Below are 27,080 nucleotides of genomic sequence, written 5' to 3'. Positions count from 1 at the left end.
GGACCGGACCTTTTTTATGTACGCTACCACAGCAGCAAGAATTCTTCTGGCAAAGTATTGGAAGATGCAAGAACTACCTACTCTGGAAGAATGGCAGACGAAGGTGACGGACTTTATGGGACTGGCAGAGATGACCGGCAGAATCCGCGACCAGGGGAAAGAGACAGTGGAAGAAGATGGGAAGAAATTTAAAATATATCTGAAAAATTGTTGTAAAATTGAGGAGTGTTAAGATGTCAAGGGGTAAGAAGCAGAGAATTACAGCTGTAACTAATAAATTTAAGGAAATTTAATGAAAGGGAACTAGTAGACAAATTGACTAAAGGGTTGCTAAAGAATTGTAAAATAAGGATGCAGCGAAAGGGAGGTATGGGGAAGTCGGAGGAAAGAAGGTGTATGAAAGTAAGATTATGAAATTATACGTGTTTAAATGTTTTGTATGTTTTTGTTTTGTGTTTTGTTTGTTTTTTAATGTGTGTTTGAAAATGAATAAAAATTATTTTTTAAAAAAATGAAGTGAAGGCCTATGCTGGGTGGGGATTTACACTCCTTGAAAAATTCAACATTTGGGAGTGTTGTAGGATGGCAAAGACCTTTAAAAAAACAAACCCTCCAAAACCCCCACTGCCATGCTTTTAACATGTGCTACCTGCTGTGGCAATGTATGTATTTTTAAACGGATCCATTTGTTTTATGCTCCTCTCTTGCAGCTGTTTTTAATGATTTAAGTGGTGTATTTGTTTTTATCTCATTACTTTTTAATGTGTTTTTGCATTTTTAATCTGGAAGCTGCCTTGGGTACTGAAAGGTGGGGTAGAAATTTAATACAATAAAATAAAAGGCAAGGGGTCCATTATGTGACAAACTGGTTGGAAGCCATTGCACTTGATCACCCATATTTTAAATAAACATTTTGCAGATTTCACTTTTCCTACCACTAGGGTAGAGAAACAAGGAAAAAATAGCAAAGGTTTCTGCTTGTTTGAATAGATATGACATGCAAAGGCAGCTTCAGGTGCTCTGAAAGTTATTTTCAAACTGCAAGTACAGAAGAGTAGCATCCAGGATGGTCTATGGATGCTCAATGAAGTTAGTCTGTAAGGCCATAGTTTGGCATGTTGCTTGGTCTTGATGAAGGAGATTTAGTTAGCACAGGGATGTCTATCTTTCTAATTCCTATGCATGTTTCTATGGAAATAAGTCAAACTGGGGCTTATTTTGTAGTTAACCTATTATTGCAGCCTTAGCCATTAAAAATAAATAAATGACATACAAGAAAGCGGCAGGAATTTTCAATTTCCTTTACACACAGTTAAAATTAGTAAACTACAATGCTTTAATAAATACTGCTGAAAATAGTGGATGCAGTTTAGAGCAGTCATTGATGTGTGTCGTGGGCTGTTTCATCTAAGATAAAGAGTTGGTTGTTATTGAATGACAAATGGCACCTAAAACAAAATACTAAAGTGTGAAATACCCTCTTTTCAGGATTCAAGCCACTAACCGCAGCCTCTCCCCAATGTTCTGTGGCCACTTAGCATACTGAGACCTTAATAAGATTTGTTAGGGTCTCTCTGTTTGGGGCTTTTTCTAAGGATATTTCACACTTCTGCAAACCTTGCTGTTCTCTCAGGCCTACTGATTCCTTTGTTTAGTATATGGATCTCAGCCACTGTACCAGATGGAGCTGGTAGACAGCTGCCCTGGACACAGAGTTAACCTGCGCTTCCATGGACAGCTGTGAATCCAAAATGACTCCTAGGCTGTGCACCTGAAACTTCAGCAGCACATCCATTCAGGACCAGGGAGTCCCCCACACCTGCCCGTCTCCTAATCCCCAGAAACAGTACTTCTGTCTTGTTGGGATTCAACCTCAATCCTAGTCTTTTACATCTGTTCAGATGCAAATTCAGATAGAGGGTGACAGGGAAGAAGAAGAGGAGGAGGAGAAGGAGTTTGGATTTGATATCCCGCTTTGTCACTACCCGAAGGAGTCTCAAAGCGGCTAACATTCTCCTTTTCCTTCCTCTCCCACAACAAACACCCTGTGAGGTGAGTGGGGCTGAGAAACGTTTTGTTTTTCAATATGGGGACAAAGTAACATTGAATCACTCAATTAATGAATCGTTAAAGAGGGCTAATCATCAAGAAACTCTGCTACTAAATCAACAGCTCTAACTGAAATGAGTGTAATTTGGAGAAAAGGCAGTTCTCGGGTGAAGTTTCTTTTATTTGTTGAGTAAAGATAACATCTGAATGGATTTTCAGGTTTTGCTTCAAAATATGCACTCAGTTTTAAGTTTTCTCATGCCCTGGAAACTTGACAAAGCCGGGCATCTTCCAGAAGCAGTGTAAGACATTTGAGTCCAAACTTTTGGTGGTGCAGAATAGAGAGTCAGAGCCAGAGAATTCAGGAATTGCTGTATTACCATCCCAAGCCCATGGGATGGGGCTGGCCATACCTTTGGTTGAACTAAAACAAACAAACAAAAAAGTGTTCCTTTTCCTGTTCTTTGCACTGCACAACCTAAGATACCTTGTACCCCACTGCATTTCCTGCACAACTGTCAAATGCACCGATCAAACATTTCTGCACAAATAATTCGCCTGCAAGCTGCATTTAGATCATTGCATATGACAGCAGCACACTTAGGTGATTTCTTTTGTTGCCTGGCAGTTCAGCAACATCTTATACACATGTGATAGTGCAGGCATGGGTTGCATGCCAATTCCGACTTTTCAGTAAGGTTCTTGTGACAGGTGAAGCAGCCTTCAGATCTGCTCTCCTCAGGCAAAGATAACGAAACCTCTTTCAGGATTTTGACATTGCAATCGGTGAGTGGAAGTGCTTGAAAAGAAGAAGGGAGGCGGCGGCGGCGGCGGCAGCAGCTTAGGTTACGCGGCGTGTATATCTCCTCGCACACGCGCTGGGAAGAGGTATATGGCGCGGGGAACTCTGGATTGGCCCAGGCTCTCAGCATCTCATCTCCGTAGGGAGAAACGTGCCTTTGCTTTTCTTCCTCAGAGCCTGGTCTTCGGCGCCTCGAGTAAGGGTCCGAGCTAGCCTCTCCTCTCCTTCCCTTCGCGGCGGCGCTGTGGCGAGGGTGCCACCCTTGGGTTGGGCAGCTGCTGCGGCTGCTGCTCCGAAGAGCGCCAAGGAACTTTAATCAAACTTCTTTATTTTTAGCCTCGCGGAGACTCACTCGCTCCCCGTCCTCTGGGGACTCGAGAGCGGCGGCCGCGGGCTCGGAAAGTATCAGCCCGCAGCTTTGGGCTGGGCTCTCTTGGCGCTCGGCTCGTGGCACTCGCCGCCGCCGGTAACCGCCTGAAACGCCTTCATTCTTTCAGCCCGGAACGAGCGCGAGGGAAGCAGCCCCAGCCGCCGCCGCTTTCCCTGTAACAGCAGGCAATTAGCTTCGCGCCCGTTCGCTGAGGGAAGGCGGCAGGTCCGAGGCACCACGTCTCCCTCCCTCCCTCCCTCGGGCTCCGGCTCTCGCCCCGCCCCTCCTTCCCCTCAGCCGCTGCCCGGCGTGTGGTGCAGAGCGCGGCTTCGCGAGCGAACGAGCGGCTGGAGGCGCGACAGCACCGCCGCCAGCCGGAGCCGGGAGGCTTAGGCTGCGCTGCCTGCGAAGCGGAGCGAACTCCTCGACCCTCCTCCTCCCCCTCCCCATCCCACCGTCCCCTCGTCAGGAAAGTGCGAGGAGAAGAAGAAAGGGGCGAACAAGAGCGAGGTAAGTGGAAGCGAGGCGGGGCGCGGGCGGCGAGAGATGCTGGCCGTGGAGGCTTGACGAGGCGACGCTGAGGGGAAAGAAGTTGAGGGGAAGGAGGCCGTGGCACGTGCCGCCCCCCCTCGTTTGGGACCCGCATTGGTGAGCGCGCGGCGCCGCCGGGGAAGCGCCCCAAGGTCAGCGGCGGCAGAGAGGGGGCAGCAGGCGAGAGCTCCGGCGTCCGCGCGAACTGGGGCTCCACCCCGGCTCTCGTCTCCACTTTGTGGGAAGAAGTTGTGTGGAGCAAGTCGAGGAGGGGGTGGGGTGCGCAGGAGGGGGGCTCGGCCTCAATGCGCAGGCGTAGGAGCGCCAGACCTGCCCGGGAAGGTGGCAGCGCGCGGTGCCCCTCTGGAGAGCCCGAGGGGCACGGAGGGAAGCGGAGCCAGGCACGGGCGACTGGGCGTGGGGAAGAGCCGCTGAAGACGCCCGGGGCGCCTTGGGAGTCGTCTCTGCACCCTCCTGGCAGGAGGCGCAGGCTGGCACAGGTGTAGCAACAAAGGAAACTTGCCCCCTGCTTCTTTGGTTGTACTCTGCCCTCCTTCCCAAGAGCTGAAGACACTTTGTAGGATCTTAGCCCCTATTTCCCTTCCTCCAGAGCCTTTTCCTATAGGCTGGCTTTTTGAGAGACTGGCTTGCCCAAAGCTACCCAGGGAGCGCAGGAATTTTTACCTGGGTGCCCTCTAACCACTATACCGCGCTGACAGTCAACAGGCTAAGGAGATGCAGTAGCTGAAATCCTCAGAAATTAAGAGACGTTAGAATAACCGTGCACTTATCCAAACAGGGTTATTGGGGTGCTGTAAGGAACATGGATGAGTTATTTGGGCAGAACTCTGTCATAATGCACTGGCTCTTTCTGCCTTTCTTCTCCTGCCCGCTTAGTGCCACTGATAGTTGTACTCCTGACATCTGTTTAGCACCAGCCCTATCCAAGGCAGGCTATAGGGCTCTGATAAAGTGCTGCCCTCTCTTTGGACTTCCAAGGTATATTAGACCAGTATGATAAGAAGGGACGGGAGCAAAGGCATAATGCATGCACATGGCAAGTTACCAGAAGCACAGTCGTGATTGGGATGTTTGTCCTGACACTCACAAATGCTGAGTTGGCGTGCTGCAGGCTTGGCTGCTTGTAGGAGTTCTTTGTACAGGAGTGTGGTGTGGTCGATAGTATTTGTGTAAAATCCTTGGGAAGCATGTAGATTAGGCATTCTGTCGATGCAGTAGCATATATTTAAACAGGATCATATAAGCCCTCGCTGCTTCATAAACCTATATGACTATATTTTACTGCTATATATTAGAACAAGCATGAAACATACTGGAAGCATTTACTTCTTTTTATTGCCTTGAGGGTGTATAGAGGTACACACGTTTTTGGATGAAGTTTTGCTAAATCATTCTGGCTTTTGAATGAATGCCAGCTTTTATAAGCCTATCTGAAATAATAATCATTCTAACATATCGTTTGATCTGACAAGTGGTTCTATTATAAGGATATGGAAATATCTGTATGAACCCATTTATATATGAATGCATGTGTGTTTGAGTTGGTGAACGTGTCTATAAGTGGCCTTTGTACATTAGTTTGTGGAGAGCTGTGTTTCTTCACATAGTATCGTTCGGTTGCTTGATTAGACTGCTTGCCAAAAAGCTTTCTGCCATGACAATATCGGCCACAGCATCTGTAGAGAAGACAATTTGTGGATTCATCTGACACTGGTCAGCCATTGACTTGTGCTTTCTGCTAGTGGTAGTCACTGTTCAGCGACAACTTGGTGATGAACTTGAAATGCTTTTAACTTTCCCCTCATTTCCGTCTTCTCCTGTAAAGCAACACATGATAGCAATTTCCTGGGGGGGAAAGCATTGAAAAGTCAGAAAAGCAGGCACATTGCTTTGCATTTGGCATGTGAACCTTTAAAATCCTCTTTTAAGTAGAGTTTTAAAATTGCCCTTCTCACTGCTTCTTAAGTTATTGATAATAACAGTGAGGCGTGCAGTGCATTGTGCCTGTTTCTTAATACACACATCCATTAATTCAGTAGACGGGCTGTTCTACTCAGCATTTACGCTCTGTGAAATGAAAGGGGTACTTGATTTTCTTTTTAAAGAAAAAAATTGCCCTTTCAAAATGTTGTGTGTCTGAAGCAAGGCCTTAGAAGAGTTGCATAATAACTAAGATAATGCAATTTTGTTGCCACCTCGCTGGGTTGCCTGTTGGGCTCAGCACTATAAAACTGAGAATTGCTGATTGGCTAATTACAGCATTTTTATGGTGATTTGTCAGGAAAGAATTGTGAAATAGCCTGTATCTCAAGTGCAGCTTGGCTGTTCTTCCTGCTGCCACCCTCATTTAACTCAAATCATGATAAATATGTCTTCCAGAAAAAGTGTTTATGGGGATAAAACTAGTAAATGTATTCTGATAATAATGAAATATTCACATCAAACTGATGAACTTAATAGTTGTCTGTTGCTGCTGAAACTGGCTTAAGAGTTCATTAACAAGTTCTTATGTACAGTGGTACCTCTACTTATGAACTTAATTCATTCCGGAGGTCCGTTCTTAACCTGAAACTGTTCTTAACTAGAGGCGTGCTTTCGCTAATGGGGCCTCTTGCTGCCACTGCGCCACCGGCACACAATTTCTGTTCTCATCCTGGGGCAAAGTTCTCAACTTGAGGTAACTTTTCCAGGTTAGCGGAGTTTGTAACCCAAAGCGTTTGTAACCTGAGGTGTTTGTAACTCGAGGTACCACTGTAACACAAAAACTTTAAGCATCTAATCACCATTGAATTTAAGCATTGCTATATTGGTGATAAATGTTTTCATTTTACTATTATGATACTTTGTTCTGTAGACATCTGACCCTTTAGATCATAATTATTGGTAGGCTTGAAGGACAAATACTGGTATCTTTAGCAAAGTCATTCTTGAAGTCTTCACATGAAGAATACTGTCACTTATTTCATTCCATAAACCATGGCTTCAATACTTCTTCCAACAATTTCAGATCTTATGTCAGTGAATATCCATTCTGAATTTATATAGCAGTGAGTTATCTTCATTATGTGAAGCATATCTAAGATATATATCTCTTGTTTCTGACATATAAAGCCATTGGCAACTTGTAAATCTGGGCTAATCAAAGAATGACTCAATTTTGCACATTACTGGTTAGCAATGATTTTTCATGAAGAGTAAATATTTTGGAGAGATGACAGAATAAGATGTGCTTGTTTATTCATTTCTGTAGACAAACATTTCATTGAACAACATTAGTCTTCTGCTTACTGTAATTACGGAGGGGAATTCCTGAAATCACCAGTCACTATAATTACCAGTTTTCATTAAATGTGCTGAATATAATTGCTCAAAACTGGCTGTCTTATGATATCTTAAAAGTTTCAGTCCTACTCTCTGCCACTATCTAACTTTCTCCTACAGTTGGGCACTGAGTCAAAATAGTCATTTGGCTTGTTACAAGCCAAGAGAAGAAAATTAATTTACATGCTGAAAAGAATGCTTTGCTTATATAAAGGTCACTGAACACAACAGTATTTATTGTGCTTGGACCCTGAGGGTATCCTGAAAACCATTCCAGTGTTTATAAATATACTCAACATGGAGCCAAAGCCTAATTTCTGAAGTCAGGAATTGTACAGTTTGGAACAGGAATTTCAGGCTGGATGTGTGGATAAATGTGCCCCCCACAATCCTTTCTGTCCAGCCTTTGCGACTCCTAGGCCATGCCCCTCTCTCCAGCCCATGGTACTCACTGGCCCTACTCTTCATTCTCTCTGAGTATTTTTGCCTGACTGTCATGCATCCTTGAAATGGTGATGTCTCTTCCTTGTCTGGATGGAAGCTGGAGCTGTGTGGGTGTAGGAACCACTGAGTTTTGCATGGCTGGAATGTAGTCATCTTCAAAGATAAGAATCACATCTGTTGCTCTCGCCACTTTTGGTTCTGGCCACCTTCACTTTTGCCTTTGGACCTAACCACCAATGACATGTGGCTCACATGAGAAAATGTGGTCCCAAGGCTGATAAAGGTTCTCCAGCCCTTGTTTAGAAAAAGATACAAAATTTAACATCAAAACCAACTTTTATTTACCTTAACTGAAATAAGAATATGGTTAAAGCTTTGAATTTGCATTATAAAATGCTTCCAAATCCAATATGAAATCCTGTAACAGGTTTTGTTATCTTTTCCCAACAAGAAGTGACTTAAGGCTAGCAAGTGAGCAAATTCAGATATTTCAACTATGATATTTCAAATATTTCTTAACAGTCAAAGAAAAATATGAAACTGTGTAACTCAAAAGCATTATAAATAAAGCCTACATTTTAAATATACCTCTTACTTGATAGAAATATGCATTTACAAATAGTTTCGGTTAACTTGACTAATTCTCTTCTGCATGTACTGCTTTTGTTGACATTGGCTTTTGATACAATTGATATATTGATAACTTTGCATTTAGTTTTTTGTTGGGGAAGACAAGAAAGTAACAGAAAATGTGGAAACACTGTTAAAATAATATTCAACATTAGGGTAATAGTAGTTTTGAGAAACAAAATGTTGATAGTAGTTTCTGCATTTCAGAGAGCATTTTCCATGTCTACCAATATGTTGATGACATAAAACGGATTAAAATATAAGTAATTGAACTGAGGACAGGAGATCCTGATGAAAACTGCTTATCATCAGGTTGGTGGGGAACAGTGACCTATTCAGTCTTGCCTGTGTTCCACTTGAAATGTGTATTTTGTGAGAGAATATGCTCAAAATACACATTTAAATGTAATTTTTCATTCTGGCCAAAGAAAAGCTCTCAGGTTAATGTGAAAATGGTGACAGAGAGGATTTGTGGATGAACACATACAAAAGTGACATGAACTGGAAATAGCTTGATCCATCCACCTCTACTTTCAACACTCAGAAAATACTATATAATTGCTAAGTGGTGTTATAATTATAGAATGACCAGTAGTTCCAGCTGATGAAAAAACCTGCTTGTTTTGAGGATAATAGTTCTCAGTTGGCAGCCATCATAATCAAATTCCAAAGCAGCAGTTGTGACCAAACATCAGGGATTGATTTTTTTTTTTTGGGGGGGGGAGAATTATTTGGAATAATAATTTACTAGCTTCACCCAACATGATTGCAGTGTGCTTTATTGAGGTGATAATGATGCCCCCGGTACCTTTTGGCTGAGCAGATGAGATTCCACAGAATGTTCATATACATTCTGTCTGCTGAGGGAAGTTGTCTGTGACTTCAGGTTTGGCTGAGGAAACCTTATTTCGAACCCAAAGGACAGGCTGATTTGTTTGGTCAAGGCAGGTAGACTGAGTACTAGGAAGCTCAAAAGGAAGAGGTTTTGGACGAAAGGGAAGGTAGTGGCTGGGAGAAAAAGGGAGTGGTGGCTGGAGGATAGAAGTTCAGCGGGCACTGAAATGAAAAATAAGAGCTAGAAGGAAAATATATTACAGTGGTACTTCGGGTTACAGACACTTCAGGTTACAGGCGCTTCAGGTTACAGACTCGCAGCAGTGGGAGGCTCCATTAGCTAAAGTGGTGTCTCAGGTTAAGAACAGTTTCAGGTTAAGAATGGACCTCCGGAACGAATTAAGTTCTTAGCCTGAGGTACCACTGTACTACTACTACTACTACTGCTACTACTACTACTTACTACTACTATATTTAATTAATTATTTTCTTACCCATCCTCCAACATGTGCTCAGGTGAGAACTTTTTAAACAATGCAGTATTAAAACCTAGAGGTTACCAGAGCATAGGCAACAGACATTAGGCTATCCCTGTTCAGATAGAAGTGTAGCTGGGCCGCCAGCCAAGGTGAATGAAAGGCACTCTACACCATTGAGGTCGTCTGAGCCTCGAGAGACAGTGATGGTTCCAGAAGAAACGCCAAGCTATGTACCTACTCCTTCAGAGGGAGTGTAACCCCATCGGGAGCCTTCCACCTCCTGGTCATTCATTCTAGGGAACCACTCACTAACATTGCTTCAGTCTAGATTGTGCTTCAGTTTATTTGGCTCTCATTGTGTCCATTACCAAGGCAATACATTGGTTCAGCACTCACAATTAGGTCCCCACTTCTCCTTCTCTCTCTCTCTCTCTCTCTCTCTCTCTCTCTTTCTCTCCCTCTCCCTCTCCCTCTCCCTCTCCCTGTTAATATCTTCCCCTGTCTCCATAAATCTTTCCCTCCATTTCTGTTGCTGGGGGGACAGATTACTCCAGTGGACAACCCTTTACTGGTTCCATTGGGAACCATACTGGGAACCACTGACTTTAGTTTTAGGAGAAAATGTACTGAAGACATCATTTTGATGAAGACTGAATTTGCACCTCACGTCTGTGACCTTGGGAAGTGTCAGGAACACCGCCTTCCTCCTCGTAAGTGCCCTTAGTTGCATCTCCTTGTGCTTTATCTGAAAAGAGTGACTCCCATTGATTTATGGGCAAGAAAATAATGTTAGATTGGCATACGGACAATTAGTTTGCTATTTTTATATATGTTTAGCTGCATATGTCTAGGTATAATTAGAATCCATCCAGTGAAAACCTACTTATATATTCAGACTAATGATATAATCTCTCTTGCATCCGTGCAGAAGCTGTGCATGTTTAGCTCTTACAATTACCCCCCCTCACCCTAAGGTCCCAGGGCTGATTACAACCTTGAAACACAGTTTTAAAACACCTTGCAATCTGAAAAATAATGTGACCTAAAGTGTCAGAAGCCAGGGTAAAGAGGTGCATTTTAAGTATTTACCGGAAACTGTATAATGAAGATGTGGGGAGGGTGTGCCACAACTCATATGTACATATATCTGATGTGGATCACCCTCCTTCCTACCTGCCCTGAGCTTGGTTGGCTGTCACTATGCAGGGTCACAGTGGATTATTCTCAGTGCTTCACAGATAACTTTGTACCCTTCACATCCAACCATCAAGCAGCTAAGTTCTATTCAAATTCCCAATACATGTTGGCTGTTGGGTTGCTGAATATGGGGGATAGGAGTACCACATGTGCACTGGCAGGGTGTGCTTCATTGCCCTTGGTGAAGCAGCACACAGCTTCAGAATGGCAATAGTAAGGGGAAGGATGATGCTGTCAGGTTGTCAGCTAATTCGTAGCATTGTTGTGTTTATAGAAAGGTTGCTGATTCTAATCTGCCCTTTGTGTTCCAAGTGCAAGTGATCCTTGAGAAAGTAAATCTGTTAACCTTAATGAAACAAATGCTTTTCTTGGCAGTCCCATAAAAACAGTTTTTCCACATTGCATTTATTAAAGGATGCTTTCTTTGGAAAAAAATAATTTTAAAATAATAATGCAATGGAAATCATAATTATTTAGATTCCTTGAATATCATCATTACTGAAACATGAAGAATATCCATTTAATTGCTTGGGCTTTAGTGTAGCAAACACATTTGATTTCCTTGTATCTCCTGTAATAAATTATAGTACAACATTTCATTCAAACACTACAGGGAATGCTGCTTTGCCCTGCTAACTATGATTCATGATATGGTGTTCAAAATTAATTTTATTTATCTCTCATGATAAACGGAAGCACTTTATAAATGAGTTTTCAGTCTTAGCTTTTTCTTGATTCAAGTCATCTACTCCTACTCTACATTTACTTCTAACTTAACTGAAACTTCTCACTTCTTACCTTCCTTAGTGCTAACTTTTCTGTTGTGTATTCAAGGCATAAGTAATTTTGGATAAAGGGAGTAGGCGCGCTTCTCCTAGCAGTCATGAGAGTCAATTTGGTCTACTTCTGATGTTCCTTAATCAAGTTAGTTTTAATGCCATACTTGGTTGGTAACTCAAGGTTGGTTAGCTGTTGGTTGGAACTGTTATAAAACCAGTGTGGTTTTTTTCCTAGGTGCTTGTAAGCATATATCATAGAATCATAGACTCATAGAGTTTATTTTTTCAAAATGTTTAAGTTGAGAGAGTTGCTTCAAACAAAGCCCCTGGGGCATTGCCTAGGGATGAATCATTCTGAAAAAAAGTGATATCAGTCTAATCTGCAGATTATTTTCTATTTCCCATCTTTCTCCTTGATCTTGGTTCAACCTGTTCTGTTAAAATACACATTTTTAATAGTTAAAATGGTAGGTTTATGTACAAACATTTTGTATTGCATGTAGAGAAACATTTGTTCCTGTAATAACTATTTTCATCAACCTTCGACTCCTGTAAAATTATTGACGTATACAGCAGTATTGGTGAATAGTCCTTTACTGTATGAACCCTGTTTTAAATTAAGAAAATCTTACTTAATTAAGTGGATATTTTGTCTTGAATAGGCCTTTCCTTGTACAGTACAATAGGAATACTCTGAAGATAACCAGCTACTTAGTTTTGGTGTGAACTTCTAAGGTGCTATAAAACATAACCTCAAGATTAAAGGTAAAGGGATCCCTGACCATTAGATCCAGTCGTGGCTGATTCTGGGGTTGCGGTGCTCTTCTCACTTTATTGGCCGAGGGAGCCGGCGTACAGCTTCAGGGTCATGTGGCCAGCATGACTAAGCTGCTTCTGGCGAACCAGAGCAGCGCACGGAAACACTGTTTACCTTCCTGCTGGAGCGGTACCTATTTATCTACTTGCCCTTTGATGTGCTTTCAAACTGCTACTTTGGCAGGAGCAGGGACCGAGCAACGGGAGCTTACCCTGCCGCGGGGATTCGAACCGCCGACCTTCTGATCGGCAAGTCCTAGGCTCTGTGGTTTAACCCACAGTGCCACCCGCATCCCTAACCTCAAGATTACTGTAATGTTATTTCATTACTTGAGATAAGTTGCCTAGAAAATGGGTTGTAAGGGTCATTTAGTCCAACACCTGCTATTCAGAATCTTTTGACCAACATGGGGCTCCATCCTTGAGATTAGGGTGGGCTTAGTGTTCAAAATGTTGAATGATGTGACAAAGATTATGAGGCTCATAAGCAGTCCTATTGAATTTCTGCTTGGTAAGTACAAAAAATTACCAGTAGGTGCCAAGAAGGCCTCTCTTGATTTTTTGTGTGTGTGTCATTTCTCAGAGCTGTTATTGCTCTTGGTGCTATTCAGGTTTCCCCCCCCAAGTTTAATTGAGTTGTTTCTGTAGTTGCACTGTGTCATGGTCTGTGAAGGGCATCTTGTGTCATCTTATGACTGCCTGCATTGTTTGGTTTGGTGTGTGTAAGGATCTGGTAGTTGAAGAAGCTTTCTCAACAATAATATGCAATCACATAAAAATAGGCAAAAAGGAACGATTTTTGCTGGGAGTGATGGGGAAAGCTCTAACTAACTGACTAATTATATGAGCTTACAAAGCAGCCTTCTAGCATTCAGAAGACACATGGAAGTTCATTAATTACATTCCTGTTTTTGACATGTTATTGATCATGGTGTGTGAGACACACACTTAATATAACCAGGACACAGGCTGTATTAGTTGCACAGGCTTGCTCAATGTTTTGGTTTAGTGCCAGCAGATTAGGTTTGTGCCTTTTTTTGCCACTCACATAGCTATTATGTGAAAGCAAACTTGCGCCAGATGGTAAATGTTATTTCCTGTGAGGTTAAGGGTGGGATCCATGATGCTATTATCATGGACATTAAGAGGAAAAGACAAATGTATACTGCACTTTCTGGGGATTACTTTTAAGAAACACATCCTGAAAATTATTGGCAGATCTCTCCCATCCCCTTCCATTCCTGAAATGCTGTGAAAAATTGTGACTCTTTTAAGAAGAATGAGTTCTTGAGAAGACACACCAATTCTAACGGCCATAGTTTTAGAGAATTAACTCGGAAAGGTAAAATGAATGGCTAAAAAGTAAACGTATGGTGTGTGCCTGTAATGCTAACATCTCACTTGCTATATATGTGTTCTGCTTTCAAAGGGTAGAGAAGCACTCACACCACTGCAGTAGGCAACATTTTATTTAACAAAGGTGCTGCCTTGTCCCAATCCCTGCTATCTGCACACTAGAAATCATAATCACATAAGTTGCTTATTTTCTTCGAAATACTTATATAATTCATCCAAGTTTCTAGTGTGGTTCACAAAAAAATGTAATAACATACAAAACTGAATTACAATAAAATAAATAACAATAAACAAATACAGTTAAAAGCCTTGGGGAATACAAATGACTTTGCCTGGTGCTGAGAGGTAAGCATGTTGCAGCCAGTCAGGTCTCCCTGGGGAGGGTATTCAGATTGAGTAGATTCAATCTGTGGTCACCCAATAGCCTTGCCTTTAATGGCAAGGATACCTTGAGCAGAGCTACAATACATGGGCAGTTTTGAATGGGAGCAGATGTCACGTCAGGTACTTGTGTCCTAAGCCATATGTGGTGTTAAAGATAAACATCACCACTTCGACTCATGCTCAGAAATGGAGTGTAAGACAATGAAGTTCCCTCATTATCCTTATATTGTTTAATCCCTATGCTGCACTGAACTTTGTAGCACTGCATTTGTGTGGAATTGTATTGAGTAGTGTCTGTTCTTTTCTTGCTTAAAATAGAATTCCCCCCTCCCCAACTAGCTCACTGGCTGGTGTGCCCTTGAAGTCTTCCTTGACATATTGTCAGAATTTAAGTTTTAAAAGTTGTAGATTCCTAACTTGACAAAGAAAACAGAACCATTTCCTGTACAAGGAAAAATGAATAGTTCAGTTAAATTGGGGCAGCCATTCCACTACTGAGGAGATTATCCAGATTATGATCTTCTATCACATTTGCAGTGAACATGAACTGTTTCTCTTTCTAACTTTGTATAGTTACAAAGCATGCATGGCAGTTCTTTCCTTTATGCTGTGAAAAAAGATGTCATCAGTTTCTGTTAAGTCTTCTAGATTTGATAACAACAGTAGCTGGAATCTGCAATGTCTTTTTACCAGTTTTTGACAATAAACTATGTTGGTTCGAAATGTGATAGTTTTTGCATTGAGTCGCTGACTTTTATCTACCCTGTAATGTGTGCTTTTTGGACATTGGCGTTTCATGATCATGCAATTCCACTCCTCCTTCCTCTGTTTTTCCTACCGTGGGGAATGTGTGTTTTGACCAAACAAGAAAAAAACAAACAAATCTGGTTCAACCATTAAATTTAAAATAGATTCAGGAGCTGATACAGTATCACAGTTATTTCAGATAAGGCCTACACAGGGTTCAAGGATCCAAGACATGCATACAGCAGAAACCATTTTACATAGTTCTGGATAATTCACCACAATACTTCTTGTAAGGCTTTTTGCAATACATTCCCCATCTGTTCAAATAGTATTGATATTACACACACACACACACACACAAGGCCACAAAACACAGAGTATCTCAGGTTGAAGAAATGAGTCAGAATAAATCAGGCTAGCAGTAAAGAGTTCACATTAGTGAATTCACTGTCACACTTGACAGTTTTCCCTTGTAGGTGTTTCCCTCCCCCCTATCCAAAACTATATTGGCTTTTAAACTGTTTCAGTGAATTACTAGATGTGTGATGTGTAATCAAGTAACATGAGCTTCAGGTGACTCAGAGATGCATAAAAATATACAAACCAAAGTGCATTTTGTAAGGCTATTTTAAATACATATATTGACAGTAATCTGCAAGGAAGTCTTCAAACATTTTGGATAACAAATTCTGAAAATATGCCTAAGAAAGGTATGGCTGTTTTAGTGCAAAGTAAAGCATCTTGGCATGCATATATAAATCAAAGTTTCCTTCCACAATGGTGCTATCACCACATACCCCAAAAGCATATGGTACAGCAGTGGCAGATCTTGGGGTCTCAAATTTCAGCGGCACCCTGTACAATGCCAAAATCCAGCACCCCCACATCTCATTCTGCCTCTCACCTTCCAGTCTATATAATAGTTGTGGTGCCCCTGTGATGCTCCTGAAGCTCTAGGCCCAGTGTGACTAAATTGGTCATGCTCCCCTCAGTCTGCCTATGGGTACAGACCTTCTCCCACAGTACCACATCTCCAGCAATTATCTGAGGTTGGTTCAGAGTTGATGAAGTGATGAGGCTTCCAATTGATTTTTTAATTCAACCCCCCCCCCCCCCCGGTTTCACCTGACTTTTAAGACCCAGCAAGGAAACCTTTATATCTGATGCAGAGAGTGTAAGGGAGTATGGGCTGGCATTTTGATGATAGCAATATATCATTACTGTGAAAAACATTTGAGCACGAGCCAAACCAAGTCCACAATAAACTGCCATGTGGAAGCATCCAGAAGACAGCTTTCTGTATCCTATACATAGACAAAGATACTAATCAGGATCACTTGTAGCTTAGGTCTGTAGTCCCATGCTATAGAACAAAGTGGGATAAAAAGATAATGTGAACGGAGTGAAAGAAACAACAGAGGGTGAAAAAGAAAAAAAGTGGAGAGTTATTTTTTGATGCGTAGGAGTATGCAGCTGTAAGTCCAGTAAGAAGTCCACCGCAGTAACTAAAATACATATTGTGCAGTTACAATGTTTAACTTCAGAAGCCAGATATGGTGTTAGCTTTCAATGTAGTCTGATAGATGGCATAATTCACTTTTTGCTACAGAGCTTAGCAGTAACACTTAAAATGCCACTTTCCTGCTTCATCTCAGTCCATATGTCTTTTGTTTCCCCAGTCATCAGAGATGGACATTTTCCATAACAGAATTTACAGCTGCTGTTGTTTCCCAGGTACTATTTAGTTAAGTAGTTGTAGGACACAGGTGGCGCTGTGGGTTAAACCACAGAGCCTAGGACTTGCTGATCAGAAGGTCGGCTGTTCGAATTCCCACGATGGGGTGAGCTCCCGTTGCTTGGTCCCTGCTCCTGCCAACGTAGCAGTTTGAAAGCACATCAAAGTGCAAGTAGATAAATAGGTACCACTGCTGCGGGAAGGCAAATGGCATTTCCGTGCACTGCTCTGGTTCGCCAGAAGTGGCTTAGTCATGCTGGCCACATGACCCAGAAGCTGTACGCTGGCTCCCTCGGCCAATAAAGCGAGATGAGCACTGCAGCCACGAATGGACCACCTGTAGGATGTGGGTACAAACTATTGTGGGATTCCTACTTGGCGGGGGGGGGGGGCGGAGTTCTCCATCTGTGCTATGGCCAGCTTTTGATTACAGAGACCTAAAGTCTGTGTGCAGATAATGTGTGATGAATTTATAGACGTACTATATGTCTCAGAAACATCATGGATTCATTGGCAGCTGATAAGGTGGGGGCAGTAATCACCAGTGACCAATATCAGGCAGAAACTGAATGGCAAGAGAGCTTGGACCCTTTCTGATGAGCATCTGTTGGAGGAAGGAAGTGTCTTTTGCAGGATGACACAAGAGCACAGCTGGTGAATAGCCAGCAGCACCCTGAAATTGTATGGTCCAATGGTCTTGGGGACCTGTGGCCGTTCAAATGTTGTTGGACTTCAACTCCCATCAGTGCCAGCCAGCATGGCCGAAGGCGCATGACTATGAGAGTTGTAATCCAGCAACAACCTCATCCTTGGTGTATAGGGTGCTGCCTAAATTGCCACCAGCCTTGGTTCCCCTAAGGTTATTGGCAAATTCATAGGGCTCCTTCCCCCTCTTATAGCCACTCAGGGGCTGTGGCTGTTTACCATTTTCTGCCCTACCTCATGGGCTGCCACCGCAAGAGTAAAGTGCTTGTCTTTATCAGCAAGGTAGTGAAAGCATAAGAGCAGTATGTTGTAACTGTTCTTTTAGGTTTCTTGATATTTTATGAGTAGCTTTTAGCTGAATGTCACTGCAATTCAGTTTTGTTAAATCAAATTTAAGTAATTTTATGATTGAAGCATTTTCCGTGAATGTCTCCTCCACAGCCACTCACTAACAATTATCCAACACAGTTTTAGCACATCAAAATGTTCTCACTAAATAATATATAATTTTTGGATGGCACAAGCTACAATTTGGAGATATCTCATTCTGGCACTATACAATGAAATGTATAAAAAGCTTCTGCCAGGATTTAATAGTTACTTAATAGTAGCCTTTTAAGTGGGCACAATAATTTCCTAGTCTTTCAGGCTTTTATCCTCCAGCACTGGAACATTGGGTTGTAAATTGCAAAAGCATTCCAGAATCTGTTCTATAATATTTTGTGTTCATTTGTATACTCATCCCTGAGGAGGTTTTTTCTCGTTTAATTCGATCCCCTTTATTTTAAAGTTATTAGGGGTGGGGGTGGGAGATAAATGTAAGATAAAGACAGAGCGCACCATTGTCTGCATCAGCTGGAAGTACCACAATAATGTTGTGCTTCTGTTACACAGTTGCAATTATCAAGATGATTTTTAGTTAATGAACAGTTATACCTTTAAAAAAGATATTTGCATATATGTTAGGATGTAGAATCATTTCACAATATCTACACAATTTAGAGTGGTAGAATTGTGCACTTTCCAACTGAATCAAGATTTCTTACACATTAGGAATATAGGAAGTTGCCTTCTACCAGGTCAGATTATTTGTACATCTGATTCAGTGTTGTCCCCTTGACAAGCAGCAGTTCTCCAGGGTCTCTGGCCAGGGATATTTCTCATCATTTGAAGAAGAGTTTGGATTTGATATCCCACTATATCACTACCCTAAGGAGTCTCAAAGTGGCTAACAGTCTCCTTTCCCTTCCTCCTCCACAACAAACACACTATGAGGTGAGTGAGGCTGAGAGACTTCAGAGAGTGTGACTGGCCCAAGGTCACCCAGCAGCTGCATTTTGAGGAGCGGGGACGCGAACCCTGTTCAGCAGATTATGAGTCTTAACCACTGCACCACACTGGCAGTTCTCTGATCCTTTTAAGCAGAAATGCCATGTATTGATCTGCATGCAAAGCACATGTGACTCCATTAAGCTATGGTCCCTTGTCCTGTTGTATCTTGAAAGAGCAATAAAAATATAGCCACAACACATAATATATGTGGAATTAGTAACAAGTCAGTACAGTATTACTTCAAGCATTTAAAGGTAGCAGAATGTAGGTAAAACCCTTGTCTTACTGAAATCCAGTGTGTGCTACCAAAGGAAATAGGGATGTGTATATTCAAAGGACACAGAGACTTTGCACATCATTAGCCATTATTACAGAGGGTGTAACCATAGAGTCTGAAATCTGTTCAAAGCCAGAAATTGGGAATCCATGAGCATGGCATGTTTAGAAAGTTGGCAATGCTTGGGTGTACCAATTTTGGGTGTACCGTATTGTTCATACAATACACAGTTTAGTGCTCTGTCTTTTTCAGAATCTGGAAAAGCAAATCTTTTTTTCAATATCTGGTTCTAGAGCTCATGACTACACATTTAAAGGCCATTTATTTTAAACAAACATAAAAGTGGCCTAAGTGTAGGTCTAGTCCAAGATAGCTGCACTTAGTTTCCATTTGAAGCAATGAGATTTAAGATGATGCTAATTTGCCCCATTGATTTTATTGGGACCTAAGTTCAATTAACTCCCTTTGAACCCAACTTTAGATAAGAAGACTAGCCATCTGGCCTGGTTCTGACTAACACTTAGAGCAACAACCAGTTGTCATTGGACTCCAGTTCCTGTCAGGCCCAGTTAGCATGGGCATTGGTTAGGGATATTGAGAGATGGAGTTGGGCAACACTTGGAGGGCATTAAAGTGGCTGTCCTTGAGCTATAGTACGGGAACAACCATGGATAAAACTATTTGGTTACATGCCACACCAGTGTTGCTCTGTAGAAAATGTCAGGAAAAAGGCTTAGCCCAGGTGGGTCCAAAACATGCAATTTTTTGGTGTTCCCATATGACTTATTTATTTTGGTAAGGGTACATTTAGATATGTAATTCCCACCTGTAGCCTTAAACTGGAGGTGGCCAATTTGGTGTCCTCCAGATGATATGTACTACAACTCTCATCTTCTGTGACTATTGGTCATGCAGGTTGGAGCTGTTGGGAGTTGTAGTCCAAATTACATGGAGGGTACCTTATTAGCTATCTCTGCCTTAAAGAGTATAGGCCAGGAAATGTTTCACCTCTTGATTTGCATTAATTTACACATGATAATCTGTACAACAGCCTGCTATCATCATCATCATAATCATCATCATCACTTTTATTACTACCATCACCACCAACTGAGTTCATGACTGAGGTAAGATATGACTCACAAATCTGCTCATATCTTAGTGTCTATAACATTAGGCTGCACTAACTTTTAGTTTTTGCTGCACTTTTATTTAGGACTAGTTGTGATTTTACACCTAGTATGGTTCTAGTTAACATCAGCAGTGAGCAAAGGGAATAACTGTTGTTTTTGTGTTTAATCAGAAGTGGAAAGATTGTTCCCTCTTTCAGGAATGAGGAACATTCAGCACTGAATGGATATTCCATGAGGCCGGCTGTTAATTTGCATATTTTGGTTCCATGTGGTTTTGCACAATTTGCATATTGATGCAAAGCAGGAGATGGAGAACATGTTGTACCATGTTCTTGTTCTAATTCAAAAAAGTGAAAAATAATCTAATAATCTAATCCTTGGCCTTCACCAGCAGTTAGAGAACTGAGCCAAAACAAACAAGATGAATTTTAACAGTTAAGTATTGCACTTGGGCAAAAAAATGAGAGGCACAAATACAAGGTGGGTGACACCTGGCTTGAGTGCTGGGGTTGAGTGATTCTATGAGTGCTGGGGACTTCAGCTCCCTCAGTATTTTTTGGCAGACAGCTGTGCCCTCCCCCCCCCATATTGAGAGGGCTACCACCCCTCCATGTGCCACAACCCCAGCTTCCACCCAGGAGCCAGGCGGTGGCTGGGACAAGTGCAGAAGATCTTTGCTTTACTTGTCCCAGCCATAGCCCAGCTTCTGAGCTGCTGGGCTGTGGCTGGGACAAGCAAGCACGGCACCATGTGACATGACACATGACCACAGCCCCTCAATGTGGGAGGCAAGTTGGCACCCCTGGCCTTCACTGTGGTTGTCCTTTTACCTCCTCTGCCTGCTAGGTGGCAGAACCCACTGAGGTCATGTGAGGCAAGGGGTGGGGCTGAACAGCTAGGATTCGCTTAGCCCATGATGGAGGCTGATATTTCCTTGCAGCCATTTGCTAATCTCTATCCTCGAAGTGCCAGGTCCTTCAACAAAGTTATGGTTTTATAAATCAGATTTTAAAATGTTTCACTAAGTGGCACCTGGATTTGCTGACATATCACTCTTGACATTCTCTCTCTCTTTTTTCATCACTTTTCTTTTAATATTTCTCCTTGTCAGCTTCTCACCTTTAGTGCCCTGCTATGGTGACTATATACAGTGGAAAACATATGCACATAATTTAGACCTGCCTGTGACAGCACTAAGGAATGAGACATTAATTTATAGACATAGTGCTCCAGAACTGATTGTTGGTAAAGTGTTTTTTTTCCAAAATGCAAGGTAAAAACAATTCCCTGCTTCCACTGCAGCTAAGCCTGTGAAGTGAGTGGGAGGCTGCTGAGAGAGCAGCAGTGGTGGATTTGGATGTCCTCTTCATGTTTTGCAAGAGCCAAGGCCTGGTCCTGTGTCTTGCAAGTGTTGGGAACAAGTGGCACAATTGGGACTTATATAAGCCCACTCCCCGCGTTTTCTAGGCATCAGTTAGGACAGGCAAGCTTTAACGTAAAAATCATAGCTAATTCCAAATAAGTGGACATCAATCTAAAGCAGTAATTCTACACTTTGGGGCAGTCCTCTTGGAGCTGCCGTACAGGGCTGCTGTGATCAGGCTTGGATAGGTAAGCTTTGACAGAGGAGCGGAAAGAAATGGTGGGAACCTGGTTTGGAGTAGTCCAAGGGGAACAATGTGTTATTCTTAAAAATACAGCTTTATGACTGGGTTTAAAATTCCCAAATACATGTGGCCAAGTATTTGAAACAAGTGAAATAGAACAGAGAAAGAGACAAAATGGAGCAGGATATTGGAAGAACATCAGGTACTTCTTATGCTAGATTTGTACACCTTGCCCCTGCAAGAAGATTCCAGGTGGATACAAACTCACCCACCAACCATCTCATATCTGAGGGTATAATTTGTTAATGATGCCATAGATCAACAACTATAGCTATGGTGCATGTGTTAGGCCCAGTGCTCTTATGGCAGAATTTGGATAATATAAAATCCGCTTTCTCACTTTTGATTTTGAATCCTGAGGACTTTGATGATTTGTGATTTGCTTTTAGAATGGGTTTTATTTTGAAAAGTGCTCCCAATGGGAAGTTCTATTTCTCGTTCAGCCTTTGGGCAATTTAGTTATTTTTTAAAAATTGAGTTTGAAAGAAAGAACAGGGAACGTGACTGTGGGCACATTTATTAGCTTTAGATTTTATGGTTGGTGGTGGAGAAGGTACTTTGAAATCAATATAGGGAATGAAACAGGGATTCAGGGGGGAGATCAAGAAAGAGAGGAAAGAGGAGCAAGATGTTTTACCTTTGTGTCAAGGTTGGTTGAGGACATTAGGGGTTACCTAGTTTAGGAAAAGGATGTGGGGACTGGCCACCAAGAAAGACACTCATAAGGTTGGAATGGGGTTGCTATTCATGGTTGTGGAGGTTTGTCCCAAACAGAAGAGTTGCAGGTTACTTCAGCTTCCCACAGGTGGATTGTGTAATCTATCTAGTGTAGTTTCAGTTTGATCTGAGTTGTACTGTGGGACATCTTAACTAGCAGCCAACACCAGTCTTTCCCAGCATTTAGCAGGATAAATTGCACCCACTCTTCCACATATCAGTTTTAGTAGGTAATGGTAGTGGCCCTACCATTAAGGAGAGTGTGGCAACTGCCTCAGGCAGCAGATACTGGAGGTGAGGATTGCAGCAAGGTGTTGGAAAACATGGCTGTTCTGTATCCACTAAGCCTGCCCTGCATCCTTTAAGCTGGGTGCTGCCTGTAGGAATATGACCTCTTGTCCCTAGTCTAATACCACTGCGGTGGTGGAGACAGCGTTCCAGGCCTCAGGCAGCAAAATGTAGATACATATGTTGCTGGTGTATTTTGCCATGCTGCTTTATCAGTCCCACCTGTTGCTTTCTGCCCTTTTATTCCACCCCCTCCCTTCAAAGCAATTCTCATTTGATTTGTAGCAAAGATATTTGTAAGCATGCCAGAAGTCCTTGTCTCTTATCTGTAGCCTTTGCTCTTTTTCTGTGTAATCAACACCACCAGTTTTTTTTAATCATAGCCATATATTTAGATTTTTATGTTGATAATTGCTGCAGAACAATCTATAAGTGACAGAACATTTTGGTGCAGATATCTTTCAAAAGACAGATAATGTTTGCAAATACTAAAATATATCCTTAAAGTGAGCAGTATGAAACATCACGTTTCTAGGATATCAGATGAATGAACACCCTGTTTCTTTCCCCATCTCTGCTATAACAACACCACAGACACGCCTCTTGATCTACTTATGTGGCAAATATATGAAGAAGCTAGTTTCTGCATGTCTATGCATAGCTGAGTGACGGTGGTCTTGCACAAATGGGTGATGCACATCAGTGCCACAATTAGATACTTGTATACCCTGCATGGGCTACCAATTTTGCACACATGTCCTCTTGGTAAACATGGCTTCAAAATGATTGAGAAATTAATAGAAAAAGTGTACAACTTACAAAAGTCAAAGTTTAAAGTGTACAACAAGAATTAAGCGTGAACTGACTCTACAGGGATTGATAGGTAAAACCTGTAGCAAATTAAGGAATTATATATCTTTAAATGTACTGCTGCTAAAATCTCAAGGTCAAACTGCATATGATGACAGCAGGTGTACATGTGCCAAATTACATGTAAAGCAGCAGTTGTGATTTATAGCTCAAGAAGTGTGTAGATAGTGCTGTCCTTTCTCCACCTGCTGCTTACACACTTCTGGCTTGTCTACTGAAGTCATTTGTACCTTTTCTGCTGGTCTCCAGTGCTAGAAGAGGACAGAAGAAAAGTGGATGAAGGGATGGTTTCAGAGAGTGGTAGTCAAACAAAGTGCCCAGAGTAGACCCACTGAAATTAATGAATGTAAATTACTCATGTCCATTAAATTCAATGAGTAGGATTAGCATTAAGTATTGCCTTGTATAAGTCTGTGTGATGTGGGGAAAGGCTCATCAGCTTCCCTGACATGCTGTCCTTACTGCCACTGGTATACATGTTACTTGGTTCAGTTATTGACATTGTACTCCTCCCCAAGATATAGCTCAGTATTTCCAAGACCACAGCCTCCCCCATGACCACTGGGCTCCTCCACCTAGCTGAATCCACATTCTCGTCCCATTTATCTTTTCCCTCAGAGCAGTTTCACCAAGATGTCTCTATAGGAGTCATGACTCACATTCCCTTTTGCACTGTAAATCTCCCCATATTCAAGTTATCAGGGCAGACCCACGATTAAAGAGCAGGGTCTCTTGCCAGCGTGAAGTCTGGTTCTGAATATATGAACTTAGAAGTAGACCATCATCTGATACAATACCTAATTAAACAGGTAGTGGCAGGTGGGGGGAGTTCAATTTTAGCAGTGGTTTCAATATATACCACTCCATACTTTGGAACAAGATGCATTCCCACATACGAGGACACCTTGCTACAGCAAGTGAACAATTGGTAGCTCACTTTAAGGTAAAAGAATTGTTCTGCTGCAGCCATGTTGGTAACTACCTTACACTGATGTCACTTCTGAATTCATTTTCTTTCAAAAGTGAAGCAATCACAAAGTATATTAAATCCATCATTCCACATCCTTTTTGTATTCTTGTAAGGAAAACATCTTTGGAACCTTGAGAAATGTTTTATGTTAAATTGCTTCATAAATTGTATGCTTTGGAAGGAATTCGGGGAAGTAGTCTCTCAAGGGGGTCCAGAAACGAGTTCATATAAAGTGGGATAATAGAGGTACATGGGACTATAATTATTACAAGTGTTAGTTTTGAAGCTAGCTCTGTAGAAGTGGAGAGTTAAGTAACAATGAGAACGACACTGTTGACAATAGTAGCTTAAAATATATCCCATGCTTCAGCTAAGTATAGTGAAAGTTTATTTTAAAAAGAAAAGAGTAGAGCAATTTTCACAATACTTGAAGATATTCTTCTGTCACTTTATATCCATGTAATAACATCACCAGAGCCTGATACTGTTGTTTCCATTATCAGCCACTCTTTTTTCTGATTGTTGCTCTTTTTACTCACATGGGTGAGTAGTGCAGCCCAATCAGGGATTATATGGTGAATGTAATGACATCATAATGCTATAAAGCCAATAAATTTGGGTACCTGCTGAAATAACTAAGGTTAACTATGGACAACTCAAAGTGAGAGAGTAATACTTTGATTTCAAAGCAATTATGAGGAAAGGTCAGAAGGGAAGGAGACAAGCTTTGAACCTGTCAAAAATGTTCACAAAAAAAAAAAATCTATACAGGACGTGGCATTTACTATTTTGTAATATAGAGAGTGTTTGGCTTTACACTTCTACATATCAGTGCAGTGGTTCTCTTGCATGAGTTAAAGTGAAATAACTTATTACAGCCAGTTTAGTTCTTGGTTCAGCTCAGTTGAGATTAGTTAGAAATGCAGTTGCAGTGTCTGGTTTGATTTTATTGTATGTTTAGTCTATTAGTCCACTGTGTGCTAAGAGATTTGGTAGCTTTTAGTGTTGTGAGTCTACAGAAACTGAGATTAGTGTGAATGAGGCTACTGCAACTACGCATATTACCAAAAATGTAGTAAGTATCACTATTGTAGGCCCCACACTGGCCATGCCTGAATGGTGCACTAAACTATAGTTTAGCATGACCAAAGAGCCACAGTGAACCTTGAGCTTATGTGACCCCCTTTCTCCGTCCTCTGATGCAGCTGTAAGGAAGGGATTTGAAATTTCCACTTCTGATTTTCATTAATCACAATTTAGTGTGCTGTTCAAGCTGTAAACTGTGTTTAATGACAACTATAGGTTGTTTAAAGATGTGACAATTTGTTTCAAACCTATTCACTTGTTTCAAACAACTGTTAGTTAAACATGGTTTGTTGGGTTTGATGATGTGTATGCCTAAGCAAAACTGGAAGTGAACACTTCTGAAATGTTCCTTGTGACTGTACTGGAAGAGAAACATAAGAGCACATAAGCCTGAGCCTTACTGAAGTTTATTCTTTTCATAATAAACTGGTCTTGCATGATAGACCAGTGACTTTAATTGCTTACTTTAGAAATGTGTTTGCAAATGCCTTTCTGCTACTATTTGTCAGATTTTATATCATGCCTTTGCTGTTTGCTGTTTGGATATTGGATGAACATGGATCTTGCTTCAGCTTTCTCTTCTTTTCAGCAGTAATGTTACTGTTCTCCCCTGTGACTTCAGATGTGTCTCTTTCAAGGGGGAAACAAAACACTTTTTTGAACTCCTTTTCCTTTAAAATTCGATTCACATTAGCTATTTCTTGCCACTCCCCTAACTCCATTAAATCAGCTTTTTTTTTAAAAGAAAGGGGACAAGGCTTCTTCCCTTTCTTGCCTTCTTCAGAGTCATAATTTCAGTCATCACATGACTGATTTTGTCCCGGCTACATTCTATCTTTTCATTTACCAGATAGTCCTTATTTGTGAGAACAAGATACATAAAGTTCTGCATCTTCATACCATTTAATACAGCACCATGGGTGTGCATGGCACTTTGCAGAGTACAAGGGAAAGAGGAGCTTACAATCTAAAATTCAGAAAGCTATAAAGGGAAGGGGGAAGCAAGTGGTGGCAGTGTTAAACAGTGGGCTGGACTCACTAAATAGTGGTACTATCAGGAGCCAGTGGCACAAGTCCTGCTAGTGCTACAGGGCTGCCCTTCTCTCCTCCCCCATGCCCCCCTATTTTGGTTCGAGGGTACACATGTGAACACCCTCTGAACAGCATGTGAGGGGAGGGGGGAGAGTCCATTTCATCTGGGAAACAACTGCTTGCTTTGAGGAAACAATGGTAATAGTGTGGTATTGAATTCCTCCTAGTGAAGCAATCTGTTTCAGCATCACATGCTTAGAATTAGTTACAGACCAATTCACAGGCCAGTTGCAGCAGAACATGGGGATTTAGGGGGTTGTGCCAAAAGCTTCATGAAAAGTGGGTTTTGAGGGACGATTTAAAAAAATGAAGAGGTGGCATCATGCAGGTGTTTTAGGATGTAGATACAAGTATATGAGGAAACAAGAGAAGGTGTGGAGTCTTTTGAAGGAACGGCATGGTGGAGAGCATGGGAATTGTGGCTTCAAAATGACAGAGAAAAGGGGGC

The 27,080-nt window shown here is 41.8% G+C and overlaps 1 protein-coding gene across 1 annotated transcript in view; it reads left to right on the top strand.

Moving 5' to 3' along the window:
• The first annotated feature begins 3,533 nt into the window (after positions 1-3,533).
• The window catches only part of CHST15 (carbohydrate sulfotransferase 15), a 72,152-nt gene continuing 48,605 nt past the window's right edge, over positions 3,534-27,080 (top strand). The window contains exon 1 of the mRNA XM_081912769.1: positions 3,534-3,731. The gene's annotated coding sequence lies outside the window, so the exon portion shown is untranslated. The remainder of the gene's footprint in view (positions 3,732-27,080) is intronic.

The sequence above is a fragment of the Podarcis melisellensis genome (assembly GCF_964234715.1).
Source record: "Podarcis melisellensis genome assembly, chromosome: 5".
Lineage (NCBI taxonomy): Eukaryota > Metazoa > Chordata > Lepidosauria > Squamata > Lacertidae > Podarcis > Podarcis melisellensis.
Note: the sequence above shows the minus strand (reverse complement) of the source record. Positions and strands in the feature narration are given on the sequence as shown.